Source organism: Bombina bombina, chromosome 5 (genome assembly GCF_027579735.1).
Source record: "Bombina bombina isolate aBomBom1 chromosome 5, aBomBom1.pri, whole genome shotgun sequence".
Lineage (NCBI taxonomy): Eukaryota > Metazoa > Chordata > Amphibia > Anura > Bombinatoridae > Bombina > Bombina bombina.
Genome location: NC_069503.1, coordinates 1,158,177,911 through 1,158,201,294, shown reverse-complemented (window position 1 = coordinate 1,158,201,294; position 23,384 = coordinate 1,158,177,911). Strand labels below are relative to the sequence as shown.

General features: G+C 42.7%; 1 protein-coding gene across 1 annotated transcript in view; it reads right to left on the bottom strand.

Moving 5' to 3' along the window:
• MROH1 (maestro heat like repeat family member 1) overlaps window positions 1–23,384 on the bottom strand; it is a 1,587,326-nt gene that overhangs the window by 255,258 nt on the left and 1,308,684 nt on the right. The gene's annotated exons all lie outside the window — the stretch shown is intronic.

The window sequence follows — 23,384 nt, the reverse complement described above, 5'->3', positions numbered from 1 at the left end:
ACAACAATACATGTGGCATTAAATGTACAGGGGAACATGACTCAAAATCCATCAATTACAGCTAACAAAGATGGTACAATAGAAACTGCACTATATAGAAAGCCCACTTCGGGCAACACTATACTGCAGTTTGACTCATGTCACCCAAAACATGTCCTAAGCGGCATCCCGAAGAGAGAATTTATCAGGGCCAAAAGAAACTGTACCACAGAGATGATGTACACGAACAACCCAGATTAAAACAAAGAGGCTATAATGACAACATTAAGGACATTCCCAGAGAAGATTTACTCAAATATAAAAAAACTAAATTAATGCTTACCTGATAAATTTATTTCTCTTGTGGTGTATCCAGTCCACGGATCATCCATTACTTGTGGGATATTCTCCTTCCCAACAGGAAGTTGCAAGAGGATCACCCACAGCAGAGCTGTCTATATAGCTCCTCCCCTAACTGCCATATCCATTCATTCGACCGAAAACAAGCAGAGAAAGGAGAAACCATAGGGTGCAGTGGTGACTGTAGTTTAATATTTAAAAAACACCTGCCTTAAAATGACAGGGCGGGCCGTGGACTGGATACACCACAAGAGAAAGAAATTTATCAGGTAAGCATAAATTATGTTTTCTCTTGTAAGGTGTATCCAGTCCACGGATCATCCATTACTTGTGGGATATCAATACCAAAGCTAAAGTACACGAATGAAGGGAGGGACAAGGCAGGAACTTATATGGAAGGTACCACTGCCTGTAAAACCTTTTTCCCAAAAATAGCCTCCGAAGAAGCAAATCAAATTTATAGAATTTTGAAAAGGTATAAAGCGAAGACCAAGTCGCCGACTTGCAAATCTGTTCAACAGAAGCCTCATTTTTAAAGGCCCATGTGGAAGCCACAGCTCTAGTAGAATGAGCTGTAAACCTTTCAGGAGGCTGCTGGCCAGCAGTCTCATAAGCTAAGCGTATTATACCTTTTGGCCTCTCCTCTGTCCAGAGTAGACAATAAACAATCTCCTGATTGATATTCTTATTAGATACCACCTTAGGTAAAAACCCAGGTTTGGCACGCAGAACTACCTTATCTGCATGGAAAATCAGATAAGGAGAATCACATTGTAAGGGAGAAAACTCGGAAACTCTATGAGCTGAGGAAATAGCTACCAAAAAAAGAACTTTCCAAGATATAAGTTTGATATCTATGGAATGAAGAGGTTCAAACGGAACCCCCTGAAGAACTTTAAGAACCAAATTTAAGCTTCAAGGTGGAGAAACAGATTTAAACACAGGCTTGATTCTAACTAAAGCCGACAAAATGCCTGAACGTCTGGAACATCCGCCAGACGCTTGTGCAAAAGAATAGACAGAGCAGAAATCTGTCCCCTATCTTATGATAGATTTTCCTGGTGACAGGCTTTCGAGCCTGAATTAAGGTGACAATGACTGACACGGAGAAACCATGCTTTGATAAAATCAAGTGTTCAATCTCCAGGCAGTCAGCCTTAGAGAAATTAGATTTGGATGGTTGAAAGGACCTTGAAGTAGAAGGTCCTGTCTCAGCGGCAGAGTCCATGGTGGAAAGGATGACATGTCCACCAGATCTGCATACCAAGTCCTGCGTGGCCACGCAGGTGCTATCAAGATCACCGATGCTCTCTCCTGCTTGATTTTGGCAATCAGACGAGGGAGCAGAGGAAACGGTGGAAACACATAAGCCAGGTTGAAGGACCAAGGCGCTGCTAGAGCATCTATCAGCGCTGCTTTGGGATCCCTGGACCTGGATCCGTAACAAGGAAGCTTGGCGTTCTGACGAGACGCCATGAGATCCAGTTCTGGTTTGCCCCAACGATGAATCAATTGTGCAAACACCTCCGGATGGAGATCCCACTCCCCCGGGTGAAAAGTCTGTCGACTTAGAAAATCCGCCTCCCAGTTCTCTACACCTGGGATATGGATAGCTGATAGGTGGCAAGAGTGAATCTCTGCCCAGCGAATTATCTTTGAGACTTCTAACATTGCTAGGGAACTCCTTGTTCCCCCTTGATGGTTGATGTAAGCCACAGTCGTGATGTTGTCCGACTGAAATCTTATGAACCTCATTGTCACTAGCTGAGGCCAAGCCTGAAAAGCATTGAATATCGCTCTTAGTTCCAGAATGTTTATCGGAAGGAGTGTCTCCTCCTGAGTCCACGATCCCTGAGCCTTCAGGGAGTTCCAGACTGCTCCCCAGCCTAGAAGGCTGGCATCTGTCGTTACAATTGTCCAATCTGGCCTGTGAAAGGTCATACCTTTGGACAGATGGACCCAAGATAGCCACCAGAGAAGAGAATCCCTGGTCTCTTGATCCAGATTTAGTAGAGGGGACAAATCTGTGTAATCCCCATTCCACTGGCTGAGCATGCAGAGTTGCAGCGGTCTGAGATGTAGGCGGGCAAACGGCACTATGTCCATTGCCGCTACCATTAAGCCGATTACTTCCATACACAGAGCCACCGAAGGGCGAGGAGTGGAATAAAGAACACGGCAGGAATTTAGAAGTTTTGATAACCTGGTCTCTGTCAGGTAAATCCTCATTTCTACAAAATCTATTAGAGTTCCCAGAAAGGATACTCTTGTGAGAGGGGATAGAGAACTCTTTTCTTCGTTCACTTTCCACCCATGCGACCTCAGAAATGCCAGAACTATGTCCGTATGAGACTTGGCAATTTTCAAATTTGACGCCTGTATCAGAATGTCGTCTAAATAAGGGGCCACTGCTATGCCCCACGGCCTTAGGACCACCAGAAGTGACCCAGAACCTTCGTAAAGATTCTTGGGGCTGTAGCTAACCCAAATGGAAGAGCTACAAACTGGTAATGCCTGTCTAGGAAGGCAAACCTGAGAAACCGATGATGATCTTTGTGTATCGGAATGTGAAGATATGCATCCTTTAAATCCACTGTAGTCATGTATTGACCCTCCTGGATCATAGGCAGGATGGAACACTGAGAAATTTGTTTAAGATCTTGAGATCTAAGATTGGTCTGAAGGTTCCCTCTTTTTTGGGAACCACAAGCAGATTTGAATAGAATCCTTGTCCCTGTTACTCCTTTAGAACTGGGTGGATCACTCCCGAAACTAGGAGGTCTTGAACACAGTGTAAAAATGCCTCTCTCTTTATCTGGTTTGTAGATAATTGTGAAAGGTGAAATCTCCCTTTTGGAGGAGAAGCTTTGAAGTCCAGAAGATACCCCTGGGATACAATTTCTAACGCCCAGGGATCCTGGACATCTCTTGCCCAAGCCTGGGCGAAGAGCGAAAGTCTGCCCCCTACTAGATCCGTTACCGGATAGGGGGCTGATACTTCATGCTGTCTTAGGGGCAGCAGCAGGCTTTTTGGCCTGCTTCCCTTTGTTCCAGGTCTGGTTAGGTCTCCAGACCGACTTGGACTGGGCAAAAGTTCCCTCTTGTATTGCATTAGAGGAAGTTGATGCCGCACTCGCCTTGAAGTTTCGAAAGGCACGAAAATTAGACTGTTTGGCCCTTGATTTGGACCTATCCTGAGGAAGGGCATGACCTTTTCCTCCAGTGATATCAGAAATGATCTCCTTCAAACCAGGCCTGAATAGGGTTTGCCCCTTGAAGGGAATGTTAAGCAGCTTAGACTTTGAAGTAACGCCAGCTGACCATGATTTAAGCCATAGCGCCCTGCGCGCTTGAATAGCAAAACCAGAATTCTTAGCCGTTAGTTTAGTCAAATGAACAATGGCATCAGAAACAAAAGAATTGGCTAGCTTAAGTGCTCTAAGCTTGTCAAGTATGTCATCCAATGGGGTCTCTACCTGTAAAGCCTCTTCCAGAGACTCAAACCAGAAAGCCGCAGCAGCAGTGACTGGCGCAATGCATGCAAGGGGCTGTAGAATAAAACCTTGTTGAATAAACATTTTCTTAAGGTAACCCTCTAACTTTTTATCCATTGGATCTGAGAAAGCACAACTGTCCTCGACAGGGATAGTAGTACGCTTAGCTAGGGTAGAAACTGCTCCCTCCACCTTAGGGACTGTCTGCCATAAGTCCCGTGTGGTGGCATCTATTGGAAACATTTTCTTAAAAATAGGAGGGGGAGAGAACGGCACACCTGGTCTATCACATTCCCTAGTAATAATTTCTGTAAACCTTTTAGGTATTGGAAAGACATCAGTGCACACCGGCACTGCATAGTATTTATCCAATCTACACAATTTTTCTGGCACTGCAATTGTATCACAGTCATTCAGAGCAGCTAAAACCTCCCTGAGCAGCACGCGGAGGTGTTCAAGCTTAAATTTAAATGTAGACATATCAGAATCAGGTTGAATCTTTTTCCCTGAGTCAGAAACATCACCCACAGAAAGAAGCTCTCCTTCCTCAGATTCTGTATATTGTGAGGGAGTATCAGACATAGCCCTTAAAGCGTCAGTATGCTCTGTATTTCTTCTAACTCCAGAGCTATCTCGCTTTCTTCTAAACCCAGGTAGTCTGGATAATACCGCTGACAGTGTATTATCCATGTCCGCTGCCATGTCTTGTAAAGTAAACGCTATGGGCGCACTAGATGTACTTGGCACCATTAGAGCGTGAGTCCCTTGAGCGGGAGTCAAAGGGTCTGACACGTGGGGCGAGTTAGTCGGCATAACTTCCCCCTCGTCAGATTCCTCTGGTGATAATTTTTTTTAAAGACAGAATATGATCTTTATTGCTTAAAGTGAAATCAGTACATTTGGTACACATTCTAAGAGGGGGTTCCACCATGGCTTCTAAACATAATGAACAAGGAGTTTCCTCTATGTCAGACATGTTTAAACAGACTAGCAATGAGACCAGCAAGCTTGGAAAACACTTTAAATCAAGTTAACAATCCACCCCCTCAGCGAGCGTGAGAGCCATGGGTCACCAGTCCGAAAGATTTGCTGTCCTCAATGGGACCCGTCAGGGATGCCCTTTGTCCCCATTACTGTTTGCACTGTGCATAGAACCCCTGGCCCAACATATTAGAAGATCCCCTGATATAACAGGTATTAAAATAAAGCAGAAGGAATATAAACTCACACTCTTCGCGGACGATGTCCTCCTCTCCCTGTCAAGACCACTAATAACGCTTCCGAACCTCTACCAAACCCTCAACTCCTTCTCCTCCATATCAGGCTATAAAATTAACCTAGAGGAATGTGAAGCACTACCTGTACATCTCCCGGACCATACCAAAAAGCTGATAGAGGCTAACTTTGAATTTAAATGGGCCAAACACCTCCTCAGATACTTGGGGATTAATCTAACCACAAGCTCAACGGCACTATACAAGGCAAATTATCCCCCTATGTATAAATCTATCAAACAAGATTTAAATAAATGGAGTAAACTAAGATTCTCATGGTTTGGTAGACTGTCGGCAGTCAAAATGATGATATTACCAAGGATCCTATATTTATTCCGCACCCTACCGATTAGAATACCAGCCCCAGACTTAGACGACCTTCAAAAGCATATAATTAGTTTTATAAGGGGAAACAAAAAGGCTAGAATCCCTTCGGCAGTCCTCTCTAGGAACAGACAATTGGTGGGGGTGGGGGCACCAAACCTTAAACACTACTATCAGGCAGCTAGATTAGCACAGACTGCCCTTCTCAACGACCCTGACGAGGACATTATATGGACCCAACTGGAATCAGATATTGCAGGACTTATCCCACGTCACATGATTCTTTGGGACCCTAAACGGTGCCTTAGCAGGAAGCAACACGAATACCCAGTGATAGATTTCATGATCAAGCAATGGTCAGGCTGACCACTTCTTTGGCTCTACTTCCCATGCACTCCGTTAAAACCACACTCACAAGCCTAGTTAGACATGAACTGATCCCCATTAATAAAAAATGGGAAAATAGAGGATTCTATAGAATAGCTGACCTTATAGTAGGAGGTAAAATGATGAGCTACACACAATTACAAGAAAAGTTACAGCCAATCAAATTAGAATGGTTCCTTTACTTGCAGCTTACCTCCATCATTCACCCTCTCTTGCCATCCATAACTAAAAACTTGCCCTCTATGTTAGAGAACATATGCAGCACCTCATCCAGGCCCAAGAATACTATCTCCCTCCAGGCTTTACCAAGCAATCCAGCTAGCATCTGAAAACTCCAAATCTACCCTACAAACTAAATGGGAAAAGGATATCAACAAGGAAATGGAGATCCAGGATTGGCATACAACTCTCTCTAGTGCAGGAAAGGGATTGTTGAGTGCAGACATGTGGGAAAACTGCATTAAGACCAACTTCCGTTTGTATCTAACTCCACAGATAACCTCACACTCTACCAAAGATAGATCTAGACTTTGTTATAGAGGCTGCGGGGAGGTGGGGGACTATAAACACATGTGGTGGGACTGCTCCCATACACAGAGGGTGTGGAACCAACTATCCCGGTTTTTAAGCTCTACCCTAGACAGCCCTATTAAGCTTACCATGGAACAAGCTTTACTCCACGTCAGACTTAAACAATTCAATAAATATATTAATTTGTTTATCAAGATAACATGCACTGCCACGAGGATTTGTATAGCCCGTCATTGGAGGGAGTGTGCCCCGTCCTGGGAAGAAATCAAACTCAAAATTAAATTTTATTACAGCATGTCAGAACAGGCAGCATTTCTCCTAGATACCCAAGAAACCTTTCAGAAAGTATGGTATTACTGGATATTACACAATGTGTCCTAACACATTAGTCTAATCCAATAGAGCCCCCCACTTAGATTGCCCTACCCTTTGGAACTCAGAGCCCCCAGACATGACAGGTAAAACATGGATAAATAGGAGACACATTAATCCCACATATAACAAGTTTTTAAATAAAATGGAGCGGAGTGGTCAGGAGATAACCCCTTATCCGTATCTCTCTCTCTTTGCTTTACCTAACTCTCTTCCCCCTTCACTAATTCTTTATTTTATTTCGTTGATCCTTTTCCTGGTAATATGTAGTTTGTTTGGGCCTTAAAGCATCATAACTGTGCACAAAATTATTTCAACTCTAGCTTCAAACAGGAGATTCCTCACTGCATGGACTATTGTTTCTCAATGAAGGATGCTATCAAGTTTTTCATGTAAGAGCGGCCTTACAAGCTATGACTTAGTAACTGAACGATTTAATGATTTGTAACTTGAATTATCTCAATTACTATGTAATTTTAGAGAACCAGGATTTCTGTTCTCTTGATTTGTTTTCCTTTTACACTTTTTCTGTTATTATGCCTTTGCTACAAAATAATAAAAACAGAATTTATGTTTACCTGATAAATTACTTTCTCCAACGGTGTGTCCGGTCCATGGCGTCATCCTTACTTGTGGGATATTCTCTTCCCCAACAGGAAATGGCAAAGAGCCCAGCAAAGCTGGTCACATGATCCCTCCTAGGCTCCGCCTACCCCAGTCATTCGACCGACGTAAAGGAGGAATATTTGCATAGGAGAAACCATATGATACCGTGGTGACTGTAGTTAAAGAAAATAAATTATCAGACCTGATTAAAAAACCAGGGCGGGCCGTGGACCGGACACACCGTTGGAGAAAGTAATTTATCAGGTAAACATAAATTCTGTTTTCTCCAACATAGGTGTGTCCGGTCCACGGCGTCATCCTTACTTGTGGGAACCAATACCAAAGCTTTAGGACACGGATGAAGGGAGGGAGCAAATCAGGTCACCTAAATGGAAGGCACCACGGTTTGCAAAACCTTTCTCCCAAAAATAGCCTCAGAAGAAGCAAAAGTATCAAACTTGTAAAATTTGGTAAAAGTGTGCAGTGAAGACCAAGTCGCTGCCCTACATATCTGATCAACAGAAGCCTCGTTCTTGAAGGCCCATGTGGAAGCCACAGCCCTAGTGGAATGAGCTGTGATTCTTTCAGGAGGCTGCCGTCCGGCAGTCTCATAAGCCAATCTGATGATGCTTTTAATAAAAAAAGAGAGAGAGGTAGAAGTTGCTTTTTGACCTCTCCTTTTACCAGAATAAACAACAAACAAGGAAGATGTTTGTCTAAAATCCTTTGTAGCATCTAAATAGAATTTTAGAGCGCGAACAACATCCAAATTGTGCAACAAACGTTCCTTCTTTGAAACTGGATTCGGACACAAAGAAGGCACGACTATCTCCTGGTTAATGTTTTTGTTAGAAACAACTTTCAGAAGAAAACCAGGTTTAGTACGTAAAACCACCTTATCTGCATGGAAAACCAGATAAGGAGGAGAACACTGCAGAGCAGATAATTCTGAAACTCTTCTAGCAGAAGAAATTGCAACCAAAAACAAAACTTTCCAAGATAATAACTTAATATCAACGGAATGCAAGGGTTCAAACGGAACCCCCTGAAGAACTGAAAGAACTAAGTTGAGACTCCAAGGAGGAGTCAAAGGTTTGTAAACAGGCTTGATTCTAACCAGAGCCTGAACAAAGGCTTGAACATCTGGCACAGCTGCCAGCTTTTTGTGAAGTAACACAGACAAGGCAGAAATCTGTCCCTTCAAGGAACTTGCCGATAATTCTTTCTCCAATCCTTCTTGAAGAAAGGATAGAATCTTAGGAATCTTTACCTTGTTCCAAGGGAATCCTTTAGATTCACACCAACAGATATATTTTTTCCATATTTTGTGGTAAATTTTTCTAGTTACAGGCTTTCTGGCCTGAACAAGAGTATCAATAACAGAATCTGAGAACCCTCGTTTTGATAAGATCAAGCGTTCAATCTCCAAGCAGTCAGCTGGAGTGAGACCAGATTCGGATGTTCGAACGGACCTTGAACAAGAAGGTCTCGTCTCAAAGGTAGCTTCCATGGTGGAGCCGATGACATATTCACCAGATCTGCATACCAAGTCCTGCGTGGCCACGCAGGAGCTATCAAGATCACCGACGCCCTCTCCTGATTGATCCTGGCTACCAGCCTGGGGATGAGAGGAAACGGCGGGAATACATAAGCTAGTTTGAAGGTCCAAGGTGCTACTAGTGCATCTACTAGAGTCGCCTTGGGATCCCTGGATCTGGACCCGTAGCAAGGAACCTTGAAGTTCTGACGAGAGGCCATCAGATCCATGTCTGGAATGCCCCACAATTGAGTAATTTGGGCAAAGATTTCCGGATGGAGTTCCCACTCCCCCGGATGTAATGTCTGACGACTCAGAAAATCCGCTTCCCAATTTTCCACTCCTGGAATGTGGATTGCAGACAGGTGGCAGGAGTGAGACTCCGCCCATTGAATGATTTTGGTCACTTCTTCCATCGCCAGGGAACTCCTTGTTCCCCCCTGATGGTTGATGTACGCAACAGTCGTCATGTTGTCTGATTGAAACCGTATGAACTTGGCCTTTGCTAGCTGAGGCCAAGCCTTGAGAGCATTGAATATCGCTCTCAGTTCCAGAATATTTATCGGTAGAAGAGATTCTTCCCGAGACCAAAGACCCTGAGCTTTCAGGGGTCCCCAGACCGCGCCCCAGCCCATCAGACTGGCGTCGGTCGTGACAATGACCCACTCTGGTCTGCGGAAGGTCATCCCTTGTGACAGGTTGTCCAGGGACAGCCACCAACGGAGTGAATCTCTGGTCCTCTGATTTACTTGAATCGTCGGAGACAAGTCTGTATAGTCCCCATTCCACTGACTGAGCATGCACAGTTGTAATGGTCTTAGATGAATGCGCGCAAAAGGAACTATGTCCATTGCCGCTACCATCAAACCTATTACTTCCATGCACTGCGCTATGGAAGGAAGAGGAACGGAATGAAGTGTTTGACAAGAGTTTAGAAGTTTTGTTTTTCTGGCCTCTGTCAGAAAAATCCTCATTTCTAAGGAGTCTATTATTGTTCCCAAGAAGGGAACCCTTGTTGACGGAGATAGAGAACTCTTTTCTACGTTCACTTTCCATCCGTGAGATCTGAGAAAGGCCAGGACTATGTCCGTGTGAGCCTTTGCTTGAGGAAGGGACGACGCTTGAATCAGAATGTCGTCCAAGTAAGGTACTACTGCAATGCCCCTTGGTCTTAGTACCGCTAGAAGGGACCCTAGTACCTTTGTGAAAATCCTTGGAGCAGTGGCTAATCCGAAAGGAAGTGCCACGAACTGGTAATGCTTGTCTAGGAATGCGAACCTTAGGAACCGATGATGTTCCTTGTGGATAGGAATATGTAGATACGCATCCTTTAAATCCACCGTGGTCATGAATTGACCTTCCTGGATGGAAGGAAGAATTGTTTGAATAGTTTCCATTTTGAACGATGGAACCTTGAGAAACTTGTTTAGGATCTTGAGATCCAAGATTGGTCTGAACGTTCCCTCTTTTTTGGGAACTACGAACAGATTGGAGTAGAACCCCATCCCTTGTTCTCCTAATGGAACAGGATGAATCACTCCCATTTTTAACAGGTCTTCTACACAATGTAAGAATGCCTGTCTCTTTATGTGGTCTGAAGACAATTGAGACCTGTGGAACCTCCCCCTTGGGGGAGGCCCCTTGAATTCCAGAAGATAACCTTGGGAGACTATTTCTAGTGCCCAAGGATCCAGAACATCTCTTGCCCAAGCCTGAGCGAAGAGAGAGAGTCTGCCCCCCACCAGATCCGGTCCCGGATCGGGGGCCAACATTTCATGCTGTCTTGGTAGCAGTGGCAGGCTTCTTGGCCTGCTTTCCCTTGTTCCAGCCTTGCATTGGTCTCCAGGCTGGCTTGGCTTGAGAAGTATTACCCTCTTGCTTAGAGGACGTAGCACTTGGGGCTGGTCCGTTTCTACGAAAGGGACGAAAATTAGGTTTATTTTTGGCCTTGAAAGACCTATCCTGAGGAAGGGCGTGGCCCTTACCCCCAGTGATATCAGAGATAATCTCTTTCAAGTCAGGGCCAAACAGCGTTTTCCCCTTGAAAGGAATGTTAAGCAATTTGTTCTTGGAAGGCGCATCCGCTGACCAAGATTTCAACCAAAGCGCTCTGCGCGCCACAATAGCAAACCCAGAATTTTTCGCCGCTAACCTAGCCAATTGCAAAGTGGCGTCTAGGGTGAAAGAATTAGCCAATTTGAGAGCACGGATTCTGTCCATAATCTCCTCATAAGGAGGAGAATCACTATCGATCGCCTTTTCTAGCTCATCGAACCAGAAACACGCGGCTGTAGTGACAGGGACAATGCATGAAATTGGTTGTAGAAGGTAACCTTGCTGAACAAACATCTTTTTAAGCAAACCTTCTAATTTTTTATCCATAGGATCTTTGAAAGCACAACTATCTTCTATGGGTATAGTGGTGCGTTTGTTTAAAGTAGAAACCGCCCCCTCGACCTTGGGGACTGTCTGCCATAAGTCCTTTCTGGGGTCGACCATGGGAAACAATTTTTTAAATATGGGGGGAGGGACGAAAGGTATACCGGGCCTTTCCCATTCTTTATTTACAATGTCCGCCACCCGCTTGGGTATAGGAAAAGCTTCTGGGGGCCCCGGGACCTCTAGGAACTTGTCCATTTTACATAGTTTCTCTGGGATGATCAAATTCTCACAATCATCCAGAGTGGATAACACCTCCTTAAGCAGAGCGCGGAGATGTTCCAACTTAAATTTAAATGTAATCACATCGGGTTCAGCTTGTTGAGAAATTTTCCCTGAATCTGAAATTTCTCCCTCAGACAAAACCTCCCTGGCCCCCTCAGACTGGTGTAGGGGCATATCAGAACCATTATCCTCAGCGTCCTCATGCTCTTCAGTATCTAAAACAGAGCAGTCGCGCTTACGCTGATAAGTGGGCATTTTGGCTAAAATGTTTTTGATAGAATTATCCATTACAGCCGTTAATTGTTGCATAGTAAGGAGTATTGGCGCGCTAGATGTACTAGGGGCCTCCTGAGTGGGCAAGACTGGTGTAGACGAAGGAGGGAATGATGCAGTACCATGCTTACTCCCCTCACTTGAGGAATCATCTTGGGCATCATTTTCAGTGTCACATAAATCACATCTATTTAAATGAGAAGGAACCATGGCTTCCCCACATTCAGAACACAGTCTATCTGGTAGTTCAGACATGTTAAACAGGCATAAACTTGATAACAAAGTACAAAAAACGTTTTAAAATAAAACCGTTACTGTCACTTTAAATTTTAAACTGAACACACTTTATTACTGCAATTGCGAAAAAGTATGAAGGAATTGTTCAAAATTCACCAAAATTTCACCACAGTGTCTTAAAGCCTTAAAAGTATTGCACACCAAATTTGGAAGCTTTAACCCTTAAAATAACGGAACCGGAGCCGTTTTTATCTTTAACCCCTTTACAGTCCCTGGTATCTACTTTGCTGAGACCCAACCAAGCCCAAAGGGGAATACGATACCAAATGACGCCTTCAGAAAGTCTTTTTTATGTATCAGAGCTCCTCACACATGCGACTGCATGTCATGCTTCTCAAAAACAAGTGCGCAATACCGGCGCGAAAATGAGGCTCTGCCTATGATTAGGGAAAGCCCCTAGAGAATAAGGTGTCTAAAACAGTGCCTGCCGATATTATTTTACAAAAATACCCATATTAAATGATTCCTCAAGGCTAAATATGTTATATATGAATCGATTTAGCCCAGAAAATGTCTACAGTCTTAACAAGCCCTTGTGAAGCCCTTATTTACTCTGTAATAAAAATGGCTTACCGGATCCCATAGGGAAAATGACAGCTTCCAGCATTACATCGTCTTGTTAGAATGTGTCATACCTCAAGCAGCAAAAGTCTGCTCACTGTTCCCCCAACTGAAGTTAATTCCTCTCAACAGTCCTGTGTGGAACAGCCATCGATTTTAGTAACGGTTGCTAAAATCATTTCCCTCTTACAAACAGAAATCTTCATCTCTTTTCTGTTTCAGAGTAAATAGTACATACCAGCACTATTTTAAAATAACAAACTCTTGATTGAATAATAAAAACTACAGTTAAACACTAAAAAACTCTAAGCCATCTCCGTGGAGATGTTGCCTGTACAACGGCAAAGAGAATGACTGGGGTAGGCGGAGCCTAGGAGGGATCATGTGACCAGCTTTGCTGGGCTCTTTGCCATTTCCTGTTGGGGAAGAGAATATCCCACAAGTAAGGATGACGCCGTGGACCGGACACACCTATGTTGGAGAAAATTACTTTATCATAAATCAAGTTAACAAGCAAAAAAACACAATTTATGTAAGAACTTACCTGATAAATTCATTTCTTTCATATTAGCAAGAGTCCATGAGCTAGTGACGCATGGGATATACATTCCTACCAGGAGGGGCAAAGTTTCCCAAACCTCAAAATGCCTATAAATACACCCCTCACCACACCCACAAATCAGTTTAACGAATAGCCAAGAAGTGGGGTTATAAGAAAAAAGTGCGAAAGCATAAAAAATAAGGAATTGGAATTCTTGTGCTTTATACAAAAAAATCATAACCACCACAAAAAAGGGTGGGCCTCATGGACTCTTGCTAATATGAAAGAAATGAATTTATCAGGTAAGTTCTTACATAAATTATGTTTTCTTTCATGTAATTAGCAAGAGTCCATGAGCTAGTGACGTATGGGATAATGAATACGCAAGAGTCACTAGAGAGGGAGGGATAAAATAAAAACAGCCAATTCCGCTGAAAAATAATCCACACCCCAGACAAAGTTTAAATCTTAAAATGAAAAAAACTGAAATTATAAGCAGAAGAATCAAACTGAAACAGCTGCCTGAAGTACTTTTCTACCAAAGACTGCTTCAGAAGAAGAAAACACATCAAAATGGTAGAATTTAGTAAAAGTATGCAAAGAAGACCAAGTTGCTGCTTTGCAAATCTGATCAACCGAAGCTTCATTCCTAAATGCCCAGGAAGTAGAAACTGACCTAGTCGAATGAGCTGTAATCCTTTGAGGCGGAGTTCTACCCGACTCAACATAAGCATGATGAATCAAAGACTTTAACCAAGACGCCAAAGAAATGGCAGAGGCCTTCTGACCTTTCCTAGAACCAGAAAAGATAACAAATAGACTAGAAGTCTTTCGGAAATCTTTAGTAGCTTCAACATAATATTTCAAAGCTCTAACTACATCCAAAGAATGCAACGATCTTTCCTTAGAGTTCTTAGGATTAGGACACAATGAAGGAACCACAATTTCTCTACTAATGTTGTTAGAATTCACAACCTTAGGTAAAAATGTAAATGAAGTTCGCAAAACCGCCTTATCCTGATGAAAAATCAGAAAAGGAGACTCACAAGAAAGAGCAGATAATTCAGAAACTCTTCTAGCAGAAGAGATGGCCAAAAGAAACAAAACTTTCCAAGAAAGTAATTTAATATCCAGCGAATACATAGGTTCAAACGGAGGAGCTTGAAGAGCCCCCAGAACCAAATTCAAACTCCAAGGAGGAGAAATTGACTTAATGACAGGTTTTATACGAACCAAAGCCTGTACAAAACAATGAATATCAGGAAGATTAGCAATTTTTCTGTGAAAAAGAACAGAAAGAGCAGAGATTTGACCTTTCAAGGAACTTGCAGACAAACCTTTATCCAAACCATCCTGAAGAAACTGTAAAATTCTAGGAATTCTAAAAGAATGCCAAGAAAAATGATGAGAAGAACACCAAGAAATGTAAGTCTTCCAGACTCGATAATATATCTTCCTAGACACAGATTTACAAGCCTATAACATAGTATTAATTACGGAGTCAGAGAAACCTCTATGACTGAGAATCAAGCGTTCAATCTCCATACCTTCAAATTTAAGGATTTGAGATCCTGATGGAAAAAAGGACCTTGCGATAGAAGGTCTGGTCTTAACGGAAGAGTCCACGGTTGGCAAGTAGCCATCCGAACAAGATCCGCATACCAAAACCTGTGAGGCCATGCTGGAGCCACCAGCAGAACAAACGAACGCTCCTTTAGAATCTTAGAAATCACTTTTGGAAGAAGAACTAGAGGTGGAAAGATATAGGCAGGATGATACTTCCAAGGAAGTGACAATGCATCCACTGCTTCCGCCTGAGGATCCCTGGATCTGGACAGATACCTGGGAAGCTTCTTGTTTAGATGAGAAGCCATCAGATCTATTTCTGGAAGTCCCCAGATTTGAACAATCTGAAGAAAAACCTCTGGGTGAAGAGACCATTCGCCCGGATGTAATGTTTGGCGACTGAGATAATCCGCTTCCCAATTGTCTATACCTGGGATGTGAACCGCAGAAATTAGACAGGAGCTGGATTCCGCCCATACAAGTATTCGAGATACTTCTTTCATAGCCAGAGGACTGTGAGTCCCTCCTTGATGATTGACATATGCCACGGTTGTGACATTGTCCGTCTGAAAACAAATGAACGACTCTCTCTTTAAATAAGGCCACGACTGAAGAGCTCTGAAAATCGCACGGAGTTCCAAAATGTTGATTGGTAATCTCGCCTCCTGAGATTCCCAAACCCCCTGCGCTGTCAGAGACCCCGATACCGCTCCCCAACCTGTCAGACTTGCATCTGTTGAGATCACAGTCCAGGTCGGAAGAACAAAAGAAGCCCCCTGAACTAAACGATGGTGGTCTGTCCACCACGTCAGAGAGTGTCGTACATTCGGTTTTAAAGATATTACTTGTGATATCTTTGTATAATCCCTGCACCACTGGTTCAGCATACAGAGCTGAAGAGGTCACATGTGAAAACGAGCAAAGGGGATCGCGTCCGATGCAGCAGTCATAAGACCTAGAATTTCCATGCATAAAGCTACCGAAGGGAATGATTGAGACTGAAGGTTTCGACAAGCTGAAACCAATTTCAGACGTCTCTTGTCCGTTAACGACAGAGTCATGGACACTGAATCTATCTGGAAACCTAAAAAGGTTACCCTTGTCTGAGGAATCAACAAACTCTTTGGTAAATTGATCCTCCAACCATGTTCTCGAAGAAACGATACAAGTCGATTCGTATGAGATTCTGCTAAATGTGAAGACTGAGCAAGTACCAAGATATCGTCCAAATAAGGAAATACCACAATACCCTGTTCTCTGATTACAGATAGTAGGGCACCGAGAACCTTTGTAAAAATCCTTGGAGCTGTTGCTAGGCCAAACGGCAGAGCCACAAACTGGTAATGCTTGTCTAGAAAAGAGAAAACTGATAGTGATCTGGATGAATCGGAATATGCAGATATGCATCTTGTAAATCTATTGTGGACATATAATGCCCTTGCTGAACAAAAGGCAGAATAGTCCTTATAGTTACCATTCTGAATGTTGGTATTCTTACATAACGATTCAATATTTTTAAATCCAGAACTGGTCTGAAGGAATCCTCCTTCTTTGGTACAATGAATAGATTTGAGTAAAACCCCAGACCCTGTTCGAGAACTGGAACTGGCACAATTATTCCAGCCAACTCTAGATCTGAAACACATTTCAGAAACGCTTGAGCCTTCACTGGATTTATTGGAACACGAGAAAGAAAAAATCTTCTTGCAGGAGGCCTTATCTTGAAGCCTATTCTGTACCCTTCTGAAACAATGTTCTGAATCCAAAGATTGTGAATCGAATTGATCCAAATTTCTTTGAAAAATAGTAATCTGCCCCCTACCAGCTGAGCTGGAATGAGGGCCGCACCTTCATGTGGACTTGGGAGCTGGCTTTGGCTTTCTAAAAGGCTTGGACTTATTCCAGACTGGAGATGGTTTCCAAACTGATACCGTTCCTGTAGGGGAAGGATCAGGCTTTTCTTCCTTATTGTGACGAAAGGAACGAAAACGATTAGCAGCCCTATATTTACCTTTAGATTTTTTATCCTGTGGTAAAAAAGTTCCTTTCCCCCCAGTAACAGTTGAAATAATAGAATCCAACTGTGAACCAAACAATTTATTACCTTGGAAAGAAAGGGAAAGCAAAGTTGACTTAGAAGACATATCAGCATTCCAAGTTTTAAGCCATAAAGCTCTTCTAGCTAAAATAGCTAAAGACATATACCTGACATCAACCCTAATGATATCAAAGATAGCATCACAAATAAAGTTATTAGCATGTTGAAGAAGATTAACAATGCTATGAGTATTATGATCTGTTACTTGTTGTGCTAAAGCCTCCAACCAGAAAGTTGAAGCTGCAGCAACATCTGCCAAATATATAGCAGGCCTAAGAAGATTACCTGAACATAAGTAAGCTTTTCTTAGAAAGGATTCAATTTTCCTATCTAAAGGATCCTTAAAGGAAGTACTATCTGCCGTAGGAATAGTAGTACGTTTAGCAAGAGTAGAGATAGCCCCATCAACTTTAGGGATTTTGTCCCAAAACTCTAATCTGTCAGATGGCACAGAATATAATTTCTTAAACCGTTTAGAAGGAGTAAATGAATTACCCAAATTATTCCATTCCCTGGAAATTACTTCAGAAATAGCATCAGGAACGGGTAAAACCTCTGGAATAACTACAGGAGGTTTAAAAACCATATTCAAACGTTTAGATTTAGTATCAAGAGGACCAGATTCCTCTATTTCTAATGCAATTAAGACTTCTTTAAGTAAAGAACGAATACATTCCATTTTAAATAAATATGAAGATTTATCAGTATCAATCTCTGAAACAGAATCCTCTGAACCAGAAAAATCATTATCAGAAACAGAATCAGAATGATGATGTTCATTTAAAAATTCATCTGGAAAATGAGAAGTTTTAAAAGACCTTTTACATTTACTGGAAGGAGGAATAACAGACATAGCCTTCCTAATAGATTTAGAAACAAAATCTCTTATATTAACAGGAACACCCTGAGTATTAGATGTTGATGGAACAGCAACAGGTAATGGAACATTACTAAAGGAAATATTATCTGCATTAGTAAGTTTGTCATGACATTCATCACAAACAACAGCCGGAGGAACAGTTACCACAAGTTTACAACAAATACACTTAACTTTGGTAGATCCAGCATCAGGCAGCGATTTTCCAGAAGTAGCTTCTGATTCAGGGTCAATCTGAGACATCTTGCAATATGTAATAGAAAAAACAACATATAAAGCAAAATTGATCAAATTCCTTAAATGACAGTTTCAGGAATGGGAAAAAATGCCAATGAATAAGATTCTAGCAACCAGAAGCAAATGAACAATGAGACTTAAATAATGTGGAGACAATAATGACGCTCATATTTTTTAGCGCCAAAAAAGACGCCCACATTATTTGGCGCCTAAATGCTTTTGGCACCAAAAATGACGCCACATCCGGTGACGCCGACATTTTTGGCGCAAAAACGTCAAAAAAATGACGCAACTTCCGGCGACAAGTATGACGCCGGAAATGACAAAGAACATTTTTGCGCCAAAAAAGTCAGCGCCAAGAATGACGCAATAAAATGAAGCATTTTCAGCCCCCGCGAGCCTAACAGCCCACAGGAAAAAAAGTCAAATTTTTAAGGTAAGAAAAATTGGTTATTCATATGCATTATCCCAAATAATGAAACTGACTGTCTGAAATAAGGAATATCGAACATCCTGAATCAAGGCAAATAAATGTTTAAACACATATATTTAGAACTTTATATAAAAGTGCCCAACCATAGCTTAGAGTGTCACAAAAAATAAGACTTACTAACCCCAGGACACTCATCTACATGTAGTAGAAAGCAAAACCAGTACTGAAACGAGAATCAGTAGAGGTAATGGTATATATAAGAGTATATCGTCGATCTGAAAAGGGAGGTAAGAGATGAATCTCTACGACCGATAACAGAGAACCTATGAAATAGACCCCGTAGGAGGAGATCATTGAATTCAAATAGGCAATACTCTCTTCACATCCCTCTGACATTCACTGCACACTGAGAGGAAAACCGGGCTCCAGCCTGCTGCGAAGCGCATATCAACGAAGAATCTAGCACAAACTTACTTCACCACCTCCACGGGAGGCAAAGTTTGTAAAACTGATTTGTGGGTGTGGTGAGGGGTGTATTTATAGGCATTTTGAGGTTTGGGAAACTTTGCCCCTCCTGGTAGGAATGTATATCCCATACGTCACTAGCTCATGGACTCTTGCTAATTACATGAAAGAAATAAAAACGGTACTGTGCCTTTAAGAGAAACAATTTTTGTCAGAATTTGAAAAACAGTGAAAAAAAGCAGTAAATCAAACGAAATTTTTAGTGTGTATAATAATCTAACAGAGCATTGCTCCCACTTGCAAATGGATGATTAACCCCTTAGTTCAAAAAACGAATAAAAAAAACGATATAGACGTTTTTTAACAGCACACCAAACTGCCACAGCCTTGCTGTGGGCCTACCTTCCCCAACAAACGATTTTGGAAAGCCTAAGAGCCCTTGAGAGAGGTCCTATAGCATTCAGGGTACTCCTGGAGGAAGCTGAATGTCTCAGTCTGTAAAAGTTACTGCGCAAAAAAGTGCTAAATTAGGCCCCTCCCACTCATAGTAACACAGTGGAAAGCCTCAGGAAACTGTTTCTAGGCAAATTTAAGCCAGCCATGTGGAAAAAAACTAGGCCCCAATAAAGTTTTATAACCAAAGTATATATAAAAACGTTTAAACATGCAAGCAAACGTTTTATATTGCAAATCTATAAGAGTATTACCTCAGAAAGTAAGCATGATACCAGTCGCTATTAAATCACTGTATTCAGGCTTACCTTACATAAATCTGGTATTAGCAGCATTTTCTAGCATACACATCTTCTAGAAATTTTTTTAACTGCACATACCTTATAGCAGGATAACCTGCACGCCATTCCCCCGCTGAAGTTACCTCTCTCTTCAGTCATGTGTGAGAACAGCAATGGATCTTAGTTACAACCTGCTAAGATCATAAAAATCACAGGCAGATTCTTCTTCTATTTTCTGCCTGGGACAAAATAGTACAACTCCGGTACCATTTAAAATAACAAACTTTTGATTGAAGTAAAAAACAAACTACGTTACACCACTTTCCTCTTACTACCTCCATGCTTGTTGAGAGTTGCAAGAGAATGACTGGATATGGCAGTTAGGGGAGGAGCTATATAGCAGCTCTGCTGTGGGTGACCCTCTTGCAACTTCCTGTTGGGAAGGAGTCGGAGAATATCCCACAAGTAATGGATGATCCGTGGACTGGATACACCTTACAAGAGAAAACAAAATTTATGCTTACCTGATAAATTTATTTCTCTTGTGGTGTATCCAGTCCACGGGTTCATCCATTACTTGTGGGATATTCTCCTTCCCAACAGGAAGCTGCAAGAGCATCACCCACAGCAGAGCTATCTATATAGCTCCTCCCCTAACTGCCACCCCATGTCATTCGAACGAAGACAAGCAAGAAAAAAAAGGATAAACTATAGGGTGCAGTGGTGACTGTAGTTTAAAAATAAAAAACACCTGCCTTAAAATGACAGGGCGGGCCGTGGACTGGATACACCACAAGAGAAATAAATTTATCAGGTAAGCATAAATTTTGTTTTCTCTTGTAAAGGTGTATCCAGTCCACGGGTTCATCCATTACTTGTGGGATACCAATACCAAAGCTTTAGGACACGGATGAAGGGAGGGACAAGGCAGGCCCTTAAACGGAAGGCACCACTGCCTGTAAGACCTTTCTCCCAAAAATAGCCTCCGAAGAAGCAAAAGTATCGAATTTGTAGAATTTAGAAAAAAGTATGAAGCGAAGACCAAGTCGCCGCTTTACAAATCTGTTCAACAGAGGCCTCGTTTTTAAAAGCCCATGTGGAATCTACCGCTCTAGTGGAATGAGCTGTAGTTTTTTCAGGAGGCTGCTGGCCAGCACTCTCATAAGCTAAGCGTATTATACTTCTTAGCCAAAACGAAAGAGAAGTTGCCGAAGCCTTTTGGCCTCTCCTCTGTCCAGAGTAGACAACAAACAAAGCAGATGTTTGACGAAAATCCTTCGTAGCTTGTAAATAAAACTTTAAAGCATGAACCACATCAAGATTGTGTAAAAGACGTTTCTTCTTTGAGGAAGGATTAGGACATAATGAAGGAACAACAATCTCCTGATTGATGTTCTTATTAGATACTACCTTAGGAAGAAACCCAGGTTTGGTACGCAAAACTACCTTATTTGCATGGAAAATCAGATAAGGGGAATCACACTGTAAAGCAGATAACCCCGAAACTCTTCGAGCCGAGGAGATAGCTACTAGAAACAGAACTTTCCAAGATAAAAGTTTAATATCTATGGAATGCAGAGGTTCAAACGGAACCCCTTGAAGAACCTTAAGAACTAAATTTAAACTCCATGGCGGAGCAACAGGTTTAAACACAGGCTTCATTCTAACTAAAGCCTGACAAAACGCCTGAACTTCTGGAACCTCAGCCAGACGTTTGTGAAAAAGAATAGACAGAGCAGAAATCTGTCCCTTTAAGGAACTAGCAGACAATCCTTTCTCCAATCCCTCCTGGAGAAAGGATAAGATTCTAGGAATCCTGACTTGAGTAACCTTTGGATTCACACCAATGAAGATATTTACACCATATCTTATGATAGATTTTCCTGGTGACAGGCTTTCGAGTCTGAATTAAGGTATCAATGACCGACTCGAAAAAAAAACACGCTTTGATAGAATCAAGCGTTCAATCTCCAAGCAGTCAGACGTAGAGAAATTAGATTTGGATGTTTGAAAGGACCTTGAAGTAGAAGGTCCTGTCTCAGCGTCCATGGTGGAAAGGATGACATGTCCACCAGATCTGCATACCAAGTCCTGCGTGGCCACGCAGGAGCTATCAAAATCACCGAAGCCCTCTCCTGCTTGATCTTGGCAATCAGACGAGGGAGCAGAGGAAACGGTGAAAACACATAAGCCAGGCTGAAGGACCAGGGCGCTGCTAGAGCATCTATCAGCGCTGCCTTGGGATCCCTGGACCTGGACCTGTAACAAGGAAGCTTGGCGTTCTGACGAGACGCCATGAGATCCAGTTCTGAATCAGCTGGGCAAATACCTCCGGATGGAGCTCCCACTCCCCCGGATGAAAAGTCTGCCGACTTAGAAAATCCGCCTCCCAGTTCTCTACTCCTGGGATATGGATAGCTGAGAGATGGCAAGAGTGAACCTCTGCCCATAGAATTATCTTTGAAACCTCAAGGGGGCTCTTTGTCCCCCCCTGATGGTTGATATAGGCTACAGTCGTGATGTTGTCTGACTGAAATCTGATGAACCTGACCGCAGCTAGCTGAGGCCAAGCCTGAAGAGCATTGAATATCACTCTTAGTTCCAGTATGTTTATCGGAAGGAGGACTTCCTCCTGAGTCCACGAACCCTGAGCCTTCAGGGAATTCCAGACTGCGCCCCAGCCTAGAAGGCTGGCATCTGTCGTCACTATAGTCCATTCTGGCCTGCGGAAGCTCATTCCCCTGGACAGATGGACCCAAGATAGCCACCAGAGAAGAGAATCTCTGGTCTCTTGATCCAGATTTAGCAGAGGGGACAAATCTGTGTAATCCCCATTCCACTGATTGAGCATGCAAAGTTGCAGTGGTCTGAGATGTAGGCGGGCAAATTGAACTATGTCCATTGCCGCTACCATTAAGCCGATTACTTCCATACACTAAGCCACTGACGGCTGAGAAATGGAATTAAGAGCACGGCAGGAAGTTAGAAGCTTTGACAACCTGACCTCTGTCAGAAAAATCTTAATTTCTACTGAATCTATCAGAGTTCCTAGGAAGGAAACTCTTGTGAGAGGGGAGAGAGAACTCTTTTCTTCGTTCACCTTCCACCCGTGACACCTCAGAAAGGCCAGAACAATGTCCGTATGGGATTTGGCGATTTGAAAAGTTGACGCCTGTATCAGAATGTTGTCTAGGTAAGGGGCCACCGCTATGCCCTGTGGCCTTAGAACCGCCAGTAGGGACCCTAGAACCTTCGTAAAGATTCTTGGTGCCGTGGCTAACCCTGAGAAATTTGTTTAGGATCTTGAGATCCAAGATTGTTCTGAAAGTTCCCTCTTTTTTGGGAACTATAAACAGATTTGAATCGAATCCTTGCCCCTGTTCCTCCCTTGGAACTGGGTGGATCACTCCCATGACCAGAAGGTCTTGAACACAAAGTAAGAATGCCTCTCTCTTTATCTGGTTTGCAGATAATTGTGATGAAATCTCCCTTTTGGGGATGAGGCTTTGAAATCCAGAAGATATCCCTGGGAAACAATCTCCAGAGCCCAGGGATCCTGGACGTCTCTTGCCCAAGCCTGGGCGAAGAGAGAAAGTCTGCCCCCAACTAGTTCCGGTCCCGGATAGGGGGCTACTCCTTCATGCTGTCTTAGAGGCAGCAGCAGGTTTTTTAACCTGCTTTCCCTTGCTCCAAGCCTGGTTAGGTCTCCAGACTGGCTTGGACTGGGCAAAATTCCCTTCTTGTTTTGCAGTAGAGGAAGTTGAAGCTGCACCA